Raw genomic sequence first — 18089 nt, 5'->3', positions numbered from 1 at the left:
TGCACTGGGCTCAGAATTGACATCTCTGGTGTATGCTGGCTTGATGGCATCCCAGGCCACCTTAGGAAGGGACTAGGTCTGCCCCCTAGCACACTGGCCCCTCTGCGGGGTCAGCCCCAGGGTCAGCAATGGGGTTCCTGGGTTGTCAGCACACAGGCATCCACATGCTTCCGACAGGTCCTGGGTCCCTAGTGGACACCTAAGAATATCTACTGACTTAAACAGAATAGTATGGCTTCAGGTGGCAGCAGCCATCACAGAGATGGCCTACTTGCAGGATCGGGGAGCCCCACACCATTCTCTTTGCCACCTGCATGTCTGAGTCAGTGGCCCCTTAGGAAATTTCTGGCCTTTCTTCCAGATCTCTCCCAGGCTCTTATTCCTGGAAGTGCTGACGCATTCCTGAAGTACCAGAGCACCAGAGTGTCCTGCTGGCCAGAGTCAACAGTACTGGGGAGAAAAGTAGCCCCTAAAGTAGATCCTTCCTGATCTGTCTCCATACAGCATGTCATCACATCAGGGGTGTGGCACGTTTACACACACACACACACACGCACACGCACACGCACACGCGCACGTACACACACATGCACTGGCGTGCAGGGGAGGATTGGATGTTTGAGATACTGCAGTTTAGTATGTCAGAGGAGTCACAGGCTTCCCTGCCCACTGAGTTTTGGTGGACCCTGTGCCCCTGGATCTGCAAGGTGTGGAACAATTGCCGGCAGCAGCTGGTGCCAGGCCTGCCCGGAACTGCTTGGCAGCCAACTGTCGTGGGAGAAGAGAGGCTACGGGGATCTGTGAGTGAATATCTTTCTGCATGTCTGCGGGCCTGAGGTGAAACGAAGAGGAGATGGGGCTGTTTAGACAATCCTGGGCCTCTGGTGCTCACATTGAGAAAAATTAGGCCTCTTGAAAAATTACAGAATTATGCTGCCGGTGTCAGGTTGCGAGATAATGACGTGTCTCTGTGTGAAAATATTAAATTGCAATAACATGCCGTGTGAGTACCCTTTGAATAGGGTATTCAGTTCCCGGCTCAGACTGAACGTAAGCCAGTGACTGACAGAACACAAATGGTGCTATAAGGCATGAGGGCGCGATTTACAGCTGGCCCCGATCGTCCTGATCAGTCTTTATATTTCAGCCTTCCTCAACACACTTTCTTTTCATCAAACAACTTGATGATGCAGCTAATTATTTACCTATCAATGTTAGCCGGAGGAGACACTATTGGGGACAGATCAGTTTTTCCCTGGAAGTGATTTGGCATGACCTCGAGCGTAATGGCTGTGTTGCTGTGCTGGGTGGCGTCCTCAGACTGCCCAGAGTTCTTTGTGGCATCGACGCTGCCACCATCCATTTTGTGAAAAATCCTGAGGACTCTACTCCTGCAGCCTGCACACAGACGAGTTGTTTGCACAGCCAGCTGCTCTCCGGCAAGGCTGACTTGACTTGGATTTGGTGCAGAGGTGCACGCTAGATGGCTTCTTCCAGGCAGGTGATGATGGGGAAGTCGGTGGCAGGGTGGAAGATTTTTAATGTCCCTGTGGAACCTGTAGGAGCCAGGCATCCCCGGCGAAAACTGGAGCATTGATCCCTACTGCTCGAGGCTCTTCAAGTCATGTATATGAGAGTGCACCGTGGAGGAGTAGTTTGGTGGCTGCACATTTGGCTGAGTGCCCTTAAGATGAAAGTTCTATAAACTGTGGAAAGTAAGTGCTCAGAAGCCTGGGCAGATAGCCCCAGGAGGCACTCTCCAGTTTCAGGACTGGGAATCAGAATTGCAAAGCAGAGGCCCTGAGTTTTAACTTTCCCTCCATCCTGAGGTGTTAATCTTACCTTCCCAAAGGTTAGGTAAAGCCCCTGAAAGCGGCAGCTTGGAATTGAATCTCATCTGCTAATGATGGTGGAAGTAGCCTCAGGTTCAAGCACACCCCCTCTGCCCCCCAGCTGCACCTGGTTCTTGGCATCCGTGTCCATGGGGAACCCTTCTCTCTTGTCCCAGAGCTCTTGTTGCCCGGGGTTTTAGGTTCCCTCCATCCTGACAGACTACCCTCTTTCAAAGGAGAATGGGAGCTGGAACTATAGGGTATTGGGGGGGGGGTAGGAGGTGAGGAGGCCGTTTTTGCTGCCCTGGAGAGTTACCCTCCCTGGACCACCAGATACCCCTAGTCTGACTCCCCCAGGATCTGGATAGGTGTGTGGTCTTACTTATACTGGCCGCAGTGAAGGGGATGGATATGTAGAAGTCCCCATCTATGGGAGGGAGGAGTAGCCAGGGACAATCCCAACAAGGCCGTGGTGGCCACCGCAGGCCAACTGAGTCTCCAGCACCCTGACCCCATGGTGGTCACTAGGGAGTGGCCAAAGGGTGTTTCAGATACAGGGAAGAGGGCTTTGTGGCCAGCCAGGTCATCTTGCCACCTTCCTCCTCTGGCCCTCTACTAAGTGTGTAAAAGCAAGACTTAACACTAAGCACTCTCATGTCATGTCTTACCAGATGGCTCCAGGGCCAGAGAAGCAAGACTTAGGGAAGGAGCCAAGCCTTGGCACCTGCCAGGCATGGGGAAGAGCCTTATGAATGTCACCCCCCCCCCCTGATTTATATGCCATCTGCCATTCCAGTGACACCTCTGAGTTGAATCTACTACCTCCGGACTCACTGATGGTCCCTAGGTTTTACTTTCTGAACTCAACCCAGGGGCCACCACCTTGGTCGACCTTGGTCCCTATAATGAGAACTAGATAGACAGGCAGCAGGGTGGCCTTTGGACCCTGGTGTGATTGAGTAGTTCTCATGTGGTCAGGTGATGGTGGCCATAGAGGCCCAGCAGCTCCACACCACCCCCTTCTCACCTCCAAGAGGATATGTTCTGTTCTCTGTGACATTTGGGATCTAATGGATGCCCCTATAGGGCTGGGTTAGCTTGACCTGTGTCAGAAGGTCAGCGGCTAACCTTCTCCATCTGGACATGCCCTTGGGCCAGAAGCTCTGTTCACTTGCTGAGAACTTAGGGAGATAGACCCTCAACTATGGCTCCCAAGCAGGCTCGGGGAAGAGGCTGGGTTTGGTTGCTAGAGACGGAGGCCCAAGAATTCTTAGTAAGTGCTTAGTTGGGAAATACTAGCCACAGCCCTCACTCAGCCCTGCAGGTCAGCACCTGGGTGCTCTGCCTCCCCTGCTGGATCAGAGTACAGTGATAGGCTATTAGTCAGTGGGAAGTTCTCCTCTAGGGCCTTGAGCTGGTTCCCTAGGCAGCAAGGCATAGCCAGGGTCCCTTTCCTTTACCAGTTTGTGAAGGCCCAGACTCACCTCCTCTGCCCTTCTTCCAGCATCGAGAGGTACCAGGGCAGAGGGACCTGCTGTCCAGCTTGTGAGCAAGCTGGTGCCCCAGTGCTCCATAGAAGTAAAGTCTGGACCCTCTTCTTTCCTCTTCTCCAGGGTCAGATGCTCCTTTCTGCCTGGGGCATGACCTATCTGAACAGTACAGAGGAACTGTGGAAGAGGCTACAGAGGCCTGGATAGCAGTTGGCTCAGGCAGAGCCCGGCTGCTAGGCCCTGCCTGCTGTGATAGTGGCCAGAACACTTGAGCAGTGCTTGTCCTTAGGTGCCAGGTTGTCATTGTTAGCAGCTATTTTGGCTTTCTGGAATATTCTTTGTCTAAGGGAAGGTGTGTGTATGTGTGAGAGAGACTGTGTGTTTGGGTGAGAGTGTGTGAGTGTGTGTATGAGTGCGTGACTGTGACTGTATGTGTTTGTATGAAAGTATGTATGTGAGTGTGCGACTGTGTGTGTGAGGGTGTTTGTGTATATGAGTGTGTCTGACTATGTGTGTTTATGTGTGAGCAGGTGTGAGAATGTGTGTGTATGACTGTGTGTGTGAGTATGTAACTGTATGTGTGACTGTATGTGTGTTTGTGAGTGTGTGACTCTGTATGTCTGAGTGTATGTTAGTGTTTGTGTGGCTGTGTGTGTGTATACATACAGAATTGGGGCACCTCCCTGAATTTCATGTCCATACTAATGCATGTGTGCAAAAGCACTTGGTGAGTAGAGTTCAAGGGACGGAGACCCACTGAATCTGCGGGACCATCCCATGAAGGATGCTCCACTGGCTGGTGCTTAGAAGCCCAATGTCCCATACCTGTGTTAGCTCTGCTCTGGCACGGAAGGAACCCTTGGAAGGCCACCATCCATGCTGTGGACAGTTGACGTGAGTGTGGGGCTGGCAAGAAAGGCATCATTGCTGGATTGGGATCCGGCCCAGACAAGGTTCTTAACGCTTCCACAGGAGACCACAGGTACCGTGTCAGTCTAGCCCCGAGACACCCTGTACCAAGGCAGATGCTACTTCGAGGGAAAGGAGGTGGCCTTTAGCACCCCTGTAAGGGGTGAGGAGCAGGGCCTAGGGCTCTAGGCCTGCGTCCTTCCTTCAGGGGTCACTTGTCATCTGTGTTCCAAGGGCTCAGGAGGGGTGTTTTGCTGGCATCAACTCTGCCTCCTCCACAGTCTCCCCCTGGGCTTGTGTCATGTTTCAGGCTTGCTATTTCCTTGGCAGTCAGTTTATGTTCACACATGTGCACTTGTCGAATGCTTGTACATGCGAGGCACATGTCAGCACATGTATGCAACACTGTGACGCATGCAAGGCACAGCTATGCACATAATGATCAGAGTACCTGACAGAGACATAATGTGTGAACCTGACCATGCTGTCAAATGTAAAGGGTTATTGTTCAGGGAGCATTGGCCATTCCCAGGGTCTCTACACCCCCTAGGCTGTGGACAGAGCAAGAGGAGCTTCCTGAGGGAGAAGGTGTTGGCATCTATTGGGACACGATATGGGCCTTTCTCTCCTCTCTCCTCCTCTCATTACAGAGACCACGGTCTTGAGTCGGGGAGGGGGCTGGTTTGTCGAGGGGGGGCTGTCCCTCTCAATCACAGGCCGCTAGATCTTGTGTCAGACAGACCAAGCAGAGCACTGGGGTTGCCTCTGACCCCTTTCAAAGGGATATTCGATCTGCACCCTGGGGCCCAGTAAGAAGATTCCGACAAACCCAAAGACTCACGGCTGGAGAAAGCACTTTCCAGTGTCCAGACTCTGGCACGAGGCCCTTTGTGGGATTATCTGCCCCCCTGGGAGGCACGGAATGCCAGGGTGAGGGGCCATGGCAGTGGAGGGCTGTGCAGGTTGCCGATAAAGTCCCGCTGCTCTCTGTGGCTGCTCTGTCTCCCGAAACCTGAGGTGCAGCCCCAGAACGGAGGCCACTGTCCCAGGACATTTGAGCCAGGGAGGCACCGTCCACTCTGCACTTGCCCTTGGGAATTTGATTTGAAGCCACATCTGCCTCTATCCAAGACTCTTGCCACCTGAAAAAAAAAAGTGGGTAGAAAGAGATCCAGACCCACCCACCTCCACCCACCCACCCCTGCCCCACCCCTACAGCAGAATTTCACATGATCGCTGCCTCGGGCATCTCCTGGAGCATTTGAGCTGGGCTTGGTGGAGGGTGGACACTGTGGCCAGGGTTGCGACCCTGAGGGTCCTGGGTCAAGGATGCTGAGTGGAGAGGGGGCTTGTGGTCTTTGCCCATCAGGCTTCAGGTACTGGCTGGAGCTGTTCCTAGCAGTGGTACAGTTCTGTCCTTGTTCTTTATCCCTCCATATTAGTCAGGGGTAGCGTAAGGCATAGGTCCAAGGCTGGTGCCCAGGACCTGTCTAATCTATCTGGACATGCCTGTGTATTGAATCCTCAGGAAGAGGTATTGCTGAGTCACCTGTATGCTTGTACGTTTGATCAGAAGCTGGGAGGTGCTCAAAGCCTGGTAAAGATACAGTACGATGACCAGGCCTCTCTGGACCAGAGTCATCTGTAGCTAAGAAAGTACCTTAAGTCTTAATGCCAGCAGGACCTGGGAATACCACAGAGGCATGGCTTTTACACTCACAGAGTGGATACAAACCACAGTGGAGGACCCCTTGGAGCCCTCTAGCCCCCCAGACTACAGAGCATCTGCTCTCAGAGTATTGCTGACAGTATGCATGTGGCCTAGGCCTGGGACTCAGGAACACTGGATGGGATCTGGATACATCCTGTTTTATGCTGTGTACCCCAGGAAATGAGCCCCCCCAAATCTCTGTCTTCCCAAAGAATGACACACCTCATGAGCTTGCCTCAAAGCAATCCTGTTCAACATCTTGTTCAAGGGCTTTCTCTTCTCCTGGAAGCTGTGATGCAGGTGCTCTCTAGTTGTCTGAGTTGAGCTCTTAGGTCCCAGAGGGGGCAGGTGACAGAAGGTCTAGGGTCAGATCCCTTCCTTCATGGACAGCTGGAGCCTTGCACATCCATTGCCGACTCAGGCCTGACAGGCTTTCTGATGTTGAGTGTCTGTGTTTCACAGACAGATATACATATTGACGACGTATAGCTTTTTCAGAGCTCAAGCTGACTGCAGGGGCCACAGACCTGGTCACTCAGCCCGAGTGCATGGACACTGGCCAACAGGACCTGGTGAAGGGCATGTGACCTCTGTGGAAGCTGGCAGGGGGCCTTCTGCTGAGGTGTTTCCTCAGGCTCACACATCAGGTTCCGTTGCTTTAGGTGGGAGCCTGGAATCTTTGCAGGGCACCTAATGCTTATTTTACCTTTATACACTCCCGAGATGCTTGTCCGAGAAAGGGCCCTGTAGTGGCCATTCCTGGTTATCAGCTTGACTGTATCTGGAATGAACTACAATCCAGAATCAGAAGGCTGCGATCCTAATCTGGAGGCTTGGAGATACAAGTTTCTGACCTGGATCTTGGCTCGGAGATCTTGAGGCATTTGGCTCGGAGATCTTGAGGCATAGTGGCTATGAATCCCAGAATAAGTCAGAGAGATCTCAGAGTTCAAGGTCATCTGGGATTAAAGGCATGGTAGCACACGCCTTTAATCTGGGCCACACCCTCTGCATAAGGACATTGGAAGAAGGAAGATTGACTCTTCTTTGCCTGCTTGCCTTGTGGGACTGAGCAACTGCTAGATCTTTGGACTTCCATTCGAAGCTGCTGCTGACCATTGTTGGGGAGTTGGACTACAGACTGTAAGTCATCAACAAACTCCCTTACTATATAGAGACTTCCCATACGTTCTGTGACTCTAGAGAACCCTGACTAATACAGGTCTTGTGCTGTCCCAGCCATGGCCTAATACAGCCCCATCTGCTGTCGCCTGTTCAGGCCCCAGGCTCTTGTGTCTCTACCTGCAGTTGCTGTTGAAGGCCGAGATTCCTTTGTCTTCATTTGTTCCACGATGGAGGAACCCTGACATTCCCAGTCAGAACCCAGTAGCCTGGCTTCTGGTCCGGTCCGGAGACTGTAATTTCCGGTCCGGTTCCTGTCATTTCCGGTCTGCATGGGAGACTCTAGGAGCTGCGGTTGTGGATGCACTTACTTCCTTGGTCTCCTTGCCCCACTCCTCACCTGCCTCTTTACCAGAGCGCTCCCTGAGCTGAGCATGCGCAGCAGGGGCAGCTGTGGGCGAATGAAAGTCTCTCAGGGCTGTAAGGAATACAAAGTGGGCACCTGATAAACCCAAGTTCAGGGTCCCGGCCCTCTACTTTGGGATCCCTTGAGTGGTGATTTTTTTCAACCACTGTTTCTTCTGCAGTGACTCAATTATTTGAAACTGGGTAATAACTCCTGGCTCAATTTCATTAATGTTTGTTTTCTTTATTTCTGTGAATTATGGCTGTGAATTAGTCAAAAGTTCTGTAGAAATATGTCAGCCTTGGAGATTTCCAGAAATAAAAAAGGTGGGGGACCTTTCCGAAATTTCCAGGAGCTAGGCTTTTAAAAGAGGAAAAGGAAAATCTGAAATCCAAGGTCGTTCTCATGCCACTACCTATGTTCTTGTAAGGAAAAGCAAAAACTACCGCCTGAAGTACAGATACATTTCTGGTCTCCTTCATCTTGAGGGCTCTGGCTTCTAGTTGGATGGTCTTGCACTCTCCACCAGCCCCTCCTAGAGCTGTGGGCCCAGGCAGGTGAAGAGGGGAAGAGCATGGATTGGCTGGTGGCAGAGGGTGGGACCACCAGGCCTTGAAGCCTGGTGTAGCTACTCTTGGTTGGAGCCAGGCCTGGAAATACACTTCCCATTCTTAGGGTTGGCCAGGTCAGCAGACCCTGCTATTGCTCCCCAGGTAATTCAACCACAAATGAGGAAACTCACATTTCTGGGGTTTCTGAGAGGCAGTTTGTAGGTTAGAGACGACCAATTTTGATTCCTTTGTGTGTAGGCGCGCGCACATGTGTGTGTGTGTATGTGTGCGCGTGCGTGTGTGTCTGTGTGCGCGCGCGCGCGCATGCGCGCTTGCATGGGTTCATAGGCTCAAACAACCAGTAAGCCCCGTTTCTTGAATATTGTAAGCTTAACATTTCTAACCATCATACAAAATGCTCAGTGGTGGGTTGCCACCTTTTTCAGAAGCTATCTTTTGAGGCGCAGTTTGCTCGCTTGTTTATTTATTGAGCGACCTTCAGATGCCTTTGGAAAAATCTCCGGTTATTGATAAATCCCCCCCCCCCCCCCCCCGCGGAAGTCATATGTATTGCTGTGGCTCTGGGTATATCCTCCAGTTTGAGGATTAGACTGAATTCCTTCTTGGAAAACCTACTTTCCTTCCCCGCCCCCAAACTTTCCTGCCCCCAGCCTTCCCGCCACATTCTTTCTGTTGTTCTGATTCAGATTGGTAAAGCCTTTCTCACCATCCCCAGCCCTCAGCGCGGGATGTGTGAGTGTCTGCTCCCTAACAGTATTGTCTACTTTATGTTTTCCCCCTCTGCTGTGTTGCAGAGCTCAGCCATGGCTCTGGGTACAGCAAGTCTGTGCTGGAGTTTGAGTTGAGAAATCTCTTCCTGGAGGCAGAGGTGGGGCTCTGGAGGCTCAATTCAGGCAGGAGCAAGGGGCCTGAGTCACTGGGCTCCGTCCGAAACCAGTAAGGAAACCCCACCACCTTTCCCTTTTGCCATGCCAAATCAGAGAAAGGGACCTGACTCTGAACAACAACAACAAAAAAACCCCAGCAGGTTTTTCAACCCTAGGTGTTCTTTTTGTGTTTGACCCTCTGGTGTGGTAGCCCAGCATGTGGAAGGGAAATGTACCAGGGGCTTTCCCTTCCCTGCTCCTTCGGGATAAGAAAGGACAGAGAAAAATATGGAGGATTCGGCCAATAGCACCTGTCTGCAGCTTTCTAAGCCCTGTGGGGGGCAGGCAGTTCAGTGGTTAGTCACTAGACACAGAGAAAGAGATGTTGGCTCCCCCATCCCCTGCCTTCCTTCCCCTCTCCCTACTCACAGGGGAATTGATCCATTTTCTAGTTCAGAACCCCAAGTCCACTCCTGGAAATACTTGGAAATTCAGGTACTCCTAAGAATGGCCTGCACAGCCACTGGCCACCCACTTGCCAAGGGAATTCGCAAGACTGGCTGGCTGGAGGAGTGGATTCTGGTTAGCACTGGACTGCCTACAAGCTGGATCCTGCCTAAGCCTTGCCAAGCATGAGTGTGGACCCCTAGTATTTTCTTACTCAGCCCTGAACCCACGGACACAACAGTTGCTTTCCCAGGGCTGGAATCAAGCTGTCGAAAGATGCCAGGCGGGGTGGACACCCGTCAGCACAGCAGTCTGTCGTGTTCTTGTTGAGGAGAAATAAAACCCTGCCAAGGTGTATCTAGTCCGTAAAATGCATCTCGTTCAGTTGGCCTTTTTGTGGGATGGCTTCCTCATTTAAACAGAAGCTCTCCTAGGGACACGGGGCTCCTTGATGGTTCGGTTGGGGATAGGTAGCACGATTGAAGCATGTGGCAGAGCCTCTGTCTGTCCCCTGTGACATCCCTATCCCTCAGCTCCCCCAGATTCAGGACATGTACTTGAAGCTCAAGTCTCCCCACCTTCTCTGTGCCTTTTCTCATTTGGTCAAAAGTGGAGGGACCCTGGCTGCAGCATCATTTAAAGCTAACCCATGAGGCACATGCTCTGGATCGCCTGTGGCTGGCCCGGCCCCTCTCCCTGATTCTCTTGTTTGTTCCTTTATTCAGTGGTTGCTGAGGACCTACTCTGCGGGGAGGGGGACTCTCTCCTCAAATTCAACCTCTACCTTCCACACATATAAATGAGGTATAAACACTTCGTATTTAGGGCTGAGGGAATGTTTCAGTTGGTAAAGTACATACCCTGGCAAACGGTAGGACCTCGGTGTGGACTGCCAAGCCCCGTATGAAGAAGCCCGGCATGGTGGTACACACTTGCAATCCTGACCCTGGGAAGGCATCGACAAGAGGGTCGGTAGGGCTTGCTGGCTGTCCAGCAGAGCGGAATTAGTCAATTCCAGGTTCAGCGAGACGACCTGCCTCAAAAAATGAGAGCAAAAAGACCCCAGAGGTAGGCCTTTGATCTCTACACAAAAGACACACTTGCACACACATGTGTACGTATATCCCGCACGAGTACATATAGGCAGAGCCAAAACAAAACTAAAAAAAACAACAAAAACAAAACCTCAAAACAAACAATAACAAACAAAACCAGTCTGCCTTCAGTGGTTAGGCAAACCCAAGACTTGGGAGCACAGGGCTGCCCCAGCCTGTGACGCTGGGTGAGAACCCTAATTTTATACTAGCTGCTACTCTTTGGGAGTCCTGCTGGTACCACTTAACTCTGCTCACTTCGCTTGTAGGGCGGGAGGGGAGAACACCACGAGGGTTCCTGGAATCTGTCATCATTCAAGGACACAGAGGATCTAAACTCAGCCAAGGCCAGCCAGCCACTCTGAGAAAAATTCATTCACTGAGAATGCTTGCAAACCTGGTTCCACCTTGGATGGATTTAGGTGAGCCTGCTTCTGGATCACCTGGATAAGAGATGTGTACACCTCGGTATTTTCCTTTGTACTGTACTTGCCCACATTTTGGGGAAACAATTTTCTTATAAGATCAAAGTCTTGTAGTTCCCTGAGGAATGTGTCTCCTCTAGGAGACCAGGCACTCACTCTGAGGACTGTGCTACACGTGATTCCCTGTTCTGCGCTGTGGCACAGAGCTGCCGACAGATATCCCAAACCCCAGCCTAGCTGTCCCCCCACTCATTCCAGAGCCACAGTGCCTAGGAGTCCTTTGGCCTTGGACTTCCTGAACACACGTGAAAGCTGGTGAGATCTTTCTTTGGAGCCCAAGGAGAAAAAGCAGATGTTTGTTCAGGTTTCTGGAAATGGCTGAAGTTGCCTTGTTACTGTGGGCATCAAGTTTCCACTAGAACTTGAAAGGCTTGTAGAACCCAAGCACGCGAATGGGGCAGAGGGTGTTCCATCAGTCCCCAAGCGTGTCCCCTTTTGAGGCTGTGAGGAAAAGTGTCAGCTTCTCAGAGGAAACACAGCCAATTCTCAAGCCCATGTCTTGCGGGTACCGAAGGTCAAGGCTACCCTGTAGGTTGGTAGCATGGAGAAGATTCAGGCTGTGGACAAGATAGATGGGTGTTCTCTTTGTTTGTTTTTTTTTGTTTTGTTTTGTTTTTTTGTTTTTTGTTTTTTGTTTTTTTTCCAAGACAGGGTTTCTCTGTGTAGCCTTGCTGGAACTCTCTCCCGTAGACCAGGCTGAGAGATGTGCCTGCCTCTGCCACCTGAGTGCTGGGATTAAAGGTGTGGGGCCACCATCGGCCGGCTGACCTTCATTCTCTATCTCTGTGGTAGAATACACCATTTGGTATATTTCTAACACCCGCTGTCTGTGACCACTGAGTGGAAGATAGTACCCCCCAACCCGGGCCAGGACTGCTTATACCTGGGCACGCCTGCCTGCTGTCTGGGTGGCTCCTGTTTGGCAAGGGTTGGTGGTCTCCCTGCTCTAAGCATGGGGACCAGAGTGGGAGCAGAAGCTGTTCCCACTAATCTTAAAGAGTTCTGAGGCTTCAAGCCCAGGGCACCAGTGTGGCCCGACTTACATTAGGGGTAAAAGGACAGGAGACCGAGCTGTCGTGGAGCTTCTGCCCGCGGGTCTTTATGGACAGTATAACAGTCTCCCCTAGGACTCACTGCCCACCCCCTGGTAGCCAAGAAACACGGAGATTATTGCTCTTCCTGTTCTGACCAGGACCGAGTACTGTCACCCACTAACAGCTCCTAGCCGCTGACAACTAACAACACTAACACTAACAGCCCCTGCTAGCTGACATCAAGAATTTAAATCCAGATGAGCCCAGTGTCAAGAGCTGAATTTCTAATAGCCCAGCAGGGTCCAAGCCTGGCCCTGTCTGGTATGGGGATATTTGAAAGCACCTACAAGTGCCCCACCTCTGCTGATCCCCCCACACACTTGAAGTGTACTTTACATGGCCCATGGCCGCATAGGCAGAGCTAGAGCAGGACCTCATGCACCCTGCCCCTGGACAATCTACTCGGTTAATCAGGTGATACATGTGGGACCCTGGAGGTGCTCAGAGGAAGCACGTGAGATGTGAGGATGGCTCAGACTGAGCAGTCTAGTAGGTCTTCACATGCTCAGGATGCCGAGCATCCCCGCAGTGTCCCCCCCTTTGTCTCGGCATTTCCAGGTGGCCACAGATACTCAGATCGGAGAGTGGAGGGAGTAACTATCTGCATGTGACAGCCATGCTTCTGTGCAGAGACAAGAGCTTCCAGGTTTGTGCTATCCCTCCCATGAAGACGTGATGCAGGCATCTGTAGGGAGGGACCAGTCCCTAGCAGACCCAAGCAGTAGTCCCAGAGTGCAGATGAGGATTGACAGCTCAGAGGAGAACCTTGTGGGGCCCAGGCCCGTGCACCCCAACACACCTAAGCAGAGAGAAGGAAAGACAGCAAAGGATTTCCTGACAGCTTTCACCAAGCTCCAAGAACTTTTCAGAAGAAGGTCACCCCAGGTTTGTGGACTTCTGTGGTCCTGCGGCCAGGTACTGCATTTCGGGAAGTGCCAAGCAGAAGTGGCGACTTCTGGTTAGTGACTTTGGTCTTTGGAGAGAGCCGTGGCTGCAGTCAGTGTGGTCTGTGGCTGCCAGTGACCCAGAAAATGAGCACTTGAGGGTTCAGGGTGGAGGAGGGTGGCTGTTTGCCACCGCTACCATGTCAGACTGAGGGGGCTGCAGGAATGGGGAATTCTGAGTAGATAGGAGCCAGCAGGCCGTAAAGGCAGAAATGGGAGGTGGGGCAAGTAGCCACACACAGTATGGAGAGAGAAAGGCACAAACCTGTATACAGCATGGCTGAGCTGCCGTGCAGAGGAGAGGGCTCTCTGCGTCAGTGGTGGGTCCTGAGCTCCCCACTCCAGACCTGCAGGGAAGGACAGACATTCCTTAGGATGGTGTTGGAACTGGGTTTGGCAGAGGTTCATCTTGAAAGAAGGCATGTCAGGGAGAACAGACGTTTGGGCCCCTTGAGACTCCATGTTGAGCCTGGGATGCTATAGGACTTGCCTGTCACTTCCCCTGGGTCTTCATAAGCTGCCATGGGGAGGTGACTTTCATGCTTGGGTCAGGGTTGGGTGGGGGGTGTGTGTGTGGGACACAGAACATGTTGCTTATTGGTATTAAGAGACTCATTTGGTCGGAAAACATGGGCCATCCCCTGAGCTCTGGACTGCCGGCTGTTTTTCTGTTCAAATGAGCAGATCTGGGCAGAGGCTCATGGTTTCTGGGATTTGGTGTAGCTGGGAGTCAGGATCTCACCCCTGTTGTTGGTGCCACACGGGCTCCAGGCAATCAGCCTCAAGTCTGGGAAGGAGGCAGGATTTTCACCTGTGTCTTCCCTGCCGTGGATTGGGCCTTGGCGGTCAGAGATCTCTGGCATTCCATCCAGCACCTTCTGTTGCAGCAAAGGAATATCAGGATGAGGTGAGGCTGCTGGTCAGGCCTGCTGGGTATCCCCTGACTCTTCAGATTCCTTCCCACACTGCCATGAAATTCCCAGACCCTGTCTTCTGCCCTTACTCTCTCTAGACCTTGGTGACCTTGGCACCCCAGGCACTGACCCCGACCAGTTCTTACTGCCCAGCCTGGCTAAGTGAGGAGGCCCTTCATGTACTGGGTGGAGGAGGCTTGGGTGTCCCTTTCCACTGCTTGCTGAGAGTAAGCGGTTCAGTAGCTGGCTGGACTTGTCACCTGGGGCTGTGGAGAAGGGATAGTCACTTTAACTGATTAAAAGCTATTTGTGGGTATATCTGGCCTCAGTTTCCCCTTGGTGAACATGGGATGGTAGTTCTTTTCATAGAGTCAGGAGCTGGTAGACAGGAACCTATTGGGGGAATGGAGCAGGCCTGTTCTCCAGGGAGAGGATGAGATGGTGGAACTGAGGAACAGTCGGGGGAGATGGCATATGGTGGGGCTGGGCTGACTGGATTCTAGGGGCTGCTTCCCATTCTTGGTAGGCCTGAGGGCTGCCCAGGACAGCCACAAAGCCAGCCCCAGGAATGAACTTTAAGGTTTCTGCTCAACACATGGATTTGAGACAGAACTTGGGGTTTGGCCTCATCCAGATAGGCCTGGGACCCCTGTGTGCCATAGACAGCTTTGAACTTAGGCGTAGCAGGCAGGGATGCTTTGGGGGTCTGCTTGGGGCTTTGCCCGGGCCCCATCTTGCTGCAGGACCCAGGTCATCGTAGCTGATTTCACTACCCAGTAGGATCACTGGAGGCTGCAGGGAATCAGAAGATTCTGAGCAGAGCAGGGGTAGTCTCTTCCCTCACTTTCTCCAGCATACAGAGAGTTTAGCGTCTTTAGAGTTTCTGGTTCAGGGTGTCTACCATCCCGCAGAACCACGGGGCTTCAGCAGTGGTCTGGTGCCTATCCATTCGGAGAATGCAGTGAGCCCCCAGAAAGTTGCAGCTCCCTTAGAATTCTGAAAGGAAGGGGCAGCAGCTCCCTGCCACCTCTCTGGTGCCTCTGCTTGGGTTCTCACCACAGTCCCTGTTTGGAGGTTCCCACGCTGTGGCCTCCTCCCTGTCTGACCTCCATAGCCCAGACCCCCAGCTTCCTCCTCAGCTCCCACTCAGCTTTCTCGAAGTCCCTGGAGCCCCTGTCTGCCTTGCCTCTGCAGAGCTCTGGCCAAATTGGAACCACTGGGAAAGAATGAGGTCATGGGAGGGGCGGCTGGTCGTGCGTGCAGGCCAGAGGGGCTGTTTTTAGAACCTGTACCTCTTGGCTGAAGCTAGAAAAAACTCACAAAGCCAGAGCTTCCCCTCTGCACAGCCCTGTTCCTCTTTTGCCACATGGGCACCTGCCTCACCCAACCCCAGGTTCAGGGGCTTGTCGAGAGTTCCGTTAGGCCCCTTGGAGCCCTCACATGGAAAGCAGACAGGCCAAGGAACAGGGACGCTCCCTCTCCTGGACCTTGGTCCCAGGGCTGGCAGCTCTCTGGAGCTTCTGGAGTGGTGCAGATGGTGAATAGGCTGTGTGCCTGGAGGTCAAGGTGGGTGTGCTCTTGGCGTCGGTTCTCCCCATCATCCCTGGCGGGCCTTCTAGAAGCTCCCAGAGGAGCCCCTTGAGTTTTCATGCTGTTACCTTGCCCAGTACTCCCCTTGAGGTGTTATGACTGTGGGAATAGCTGCAGTAAGGCCCCTTGGCCTTTAGATATCGTCTAATCCCTGACCTGCTTTTCACATTTTCCTGTGTGTGCACACTGTATGTATAAGTGTGTGTGTGTATAAATATATATATGTGTGTATGTACATGTACATGTATAGGCATGTGTGTATTTGTATATTTGTGTATGTATGAATATATATGTATGTGTATTATATGTGCGTATAGGTATACATATGTGTATGTGCATATTTATTTGTGTATGTATGTATGTATATGTATATGTATGAGTGTGTGTATATATGAGTGTATGTGTGTATGTATGCATGTATATATGTACGTATGTATATGTGTTTATGGATATGTGTATATATATGTATGTGTGTATGTATATGAGTATAGATACATATGTGGGTTTGTATGTGTGTATATATACATGTGCATATATATGCATGTGTGTATGTACATATGTATATATGTGTACATGCATGTGTGTTTATGTGTATGTATGCATGTATGTGTATGTATATATGTGTGTATATATGTGTATGTTGTATGTTTCTGTATCTGTGTGTGTGTGTGTGTGTATATGTGTGTACTATTTTTGCTCCCCTGAGGTTTTCTTTTCAAGAATGTTCTTTGGGGGTGCTAGGTACATTATCAGAATTTGGGATATGTGCTTAGGATGTGTGTGCCCCCTGGGGATAGTAAATTAGTTCTGAGTTGGAAAGCAGGCCCATTTCTCAGGTAAAGAGTCATTCAGAGAATTCCTGCCTGAGTTGCTGAGGTCAGATTGGGCCAGGGGCAGGGGCTGGAAACCCTTCCCATGAGTCGAGGAAGACATCAAGGCCCCATATAGGAAGGGCTTTGCATGCTTTGAGCTCTTCGCTGGTTATGTGACCTTGGACATAGTTCCTGACCTCTCTGAGTGGGTGATGTCCACCTGGTGGGACTAAGAGGCCATGCGTTCAAAAGGACTGAAGATAACCCAGCATGCTCCGGGCCGCTGTCAGCGAGCCTTTCCTGATGATAGAGCATCGGTAGCAGACAGGCAGTCATGTCTATGTCCTGGCCTATGTTCCGTCTTGGGCAGAGCCAGCTGTACCTCCTAAGGATTATTGACTTTCAGGTCTATTGCCCCCTGCCTGCTTCTCACCTAATCATGTGCACCGTTGGGGCTCAGGGGCCTTTCCAGTGTGCAGAGAGGGCTCTTCAGGCCTAGATGTGGCCATATTGAAACCTGACTGTGCCTTGAGTCAGGGTGGTCTTTGCTGCTGCTCCTGAACTCCCTATGAGTGGCTTTGGTGCCACTCTGTTGCATTCTGGTCCCTAACAGATGCATGGCCAAGGGGACAGAAAGACCTACCCAATCTTAGCTTAGTGAGTCTCTTTGGGGCTGTTGTCCCCTTGAAATGGCTCAGGGCCTGCTATATAGGCAAGGCTACCCTTACTGCCCACCCTGGGCTTCCAGAAACACTCGATGTGCCTGGGCCGGGGGCGTGTTTATCACCCTCCCTCCAGCCTCCTCCCTGTGCTTTCCCCTCAGACTCCCTCTGGAAAGCCAGAATTGACCAGGAGCAGAGAGGAACCAGACCTCAGAGGAAAGAGTTGTTGGGCACAAATGGCCTTCTGGATGGCTAGAAAGATGCTGATGGGTCTGGCTTCTCCATTGGTTCTCACGGAAGGACCTCAGAAGGGAGGTATCTGCCCAGAGTGGGTGCCCATTACTGGTCTTGTAAAAGGTATCTCCTCCTCCTTCTCCTCTTCCTCCTCTTCTCCTTCTCCTCCTCCTTCTCCTCCTCCTCCTCTTCTTCTTCTCCTCCTTCTCTTTCTTCTTCTTCTTCTTCTTCCTTCTTCCTTCTTCCTTCTTCCTTCTTCCTTCTTCCTTCTTCTTTCTTCCTTCTTCCTCCTCCTCCTCCTCCTCCTCCTCCTCCTCCTCCTCCTCCTCCTCCTCCTCCTTCTTCTTCTTCTTCTTCTTCTTCTTCTTCTTCTTCTTCCCCCTCCTCCTCCTCTTCTTCTTCTTCTTTCTTCTTCTTGTTCTTTTTCTTCTTGTTCTTGTTCTCTTCCTCCCCCCCTCCTTCTCTTTTTCCTTTGCCCCCTCCTCCTCTTCTTTTTTTTAAGACAGGGTTTCTCTGTGTAGCCCTGCCTGTCCTGGAACTCACCCTGTACACCAGGCTGGCCTCAAACTCAGAAATGCGCCTGTCTCTGCCTCCCAAGTGCTGGGATTAAAGGTGTGCGCCACCACTGGGAATCAGATTTTGTAAAGAGAGTAAACATGCTTCTGAAACCCTAGGATACCCTGAATCTTAAAGACACAAAGGGGCTACTTGCTGGTCTCAGAGCCCCTTTCTGCTCATCATCAGAGCTGACCTTGCCATCGCTCATACTCCAGGTCTCTGCTAGGAATGGCACATGCTGGGCCTTTGTTTGCTTCTGTCCTGTGTTAGAGGGAGGAACTGTGTTCCTTCTATGGTGACATTGTCACCATCCCACATAAAATTGGACAAAGGGTGTTTAGCGAGTG

The 18089-nt window shown here is 51.6% G+C and overlaps 1 protein-coding gene across 1 annotated transcript in view; it reads left to right on the top strand.

Moving 5' to 3' along the window:
* Positions 1-18089, top strand: part of Prdm16 (PR/SET domain 16) — a 329823-nt gene that overhangs the window by 9541 nt on the left and 302193 nt on the right. The gene's annotated exons all lie outside the window — the stretch shown is intronic.

This window comes from Apodemus sylvaticus, chromosome 3, assembly GCF_947179515.1.
Source record: "Apodemus sylvaticus chromosome 3, mApoSyl1.1, whole genome shotgun sequence".
Lineage (NCBI taxonomy): Eukaryota > Metazoa > Chordata > Mammalia > Rodentia > Muridae > Apodemus > Apodemus sylvaticus.
The sequence above is the reverse complement of the archived record's forward strand: the minus strand, read 5'-3'. Positions and strand labels throughout refer to the sequence as shown.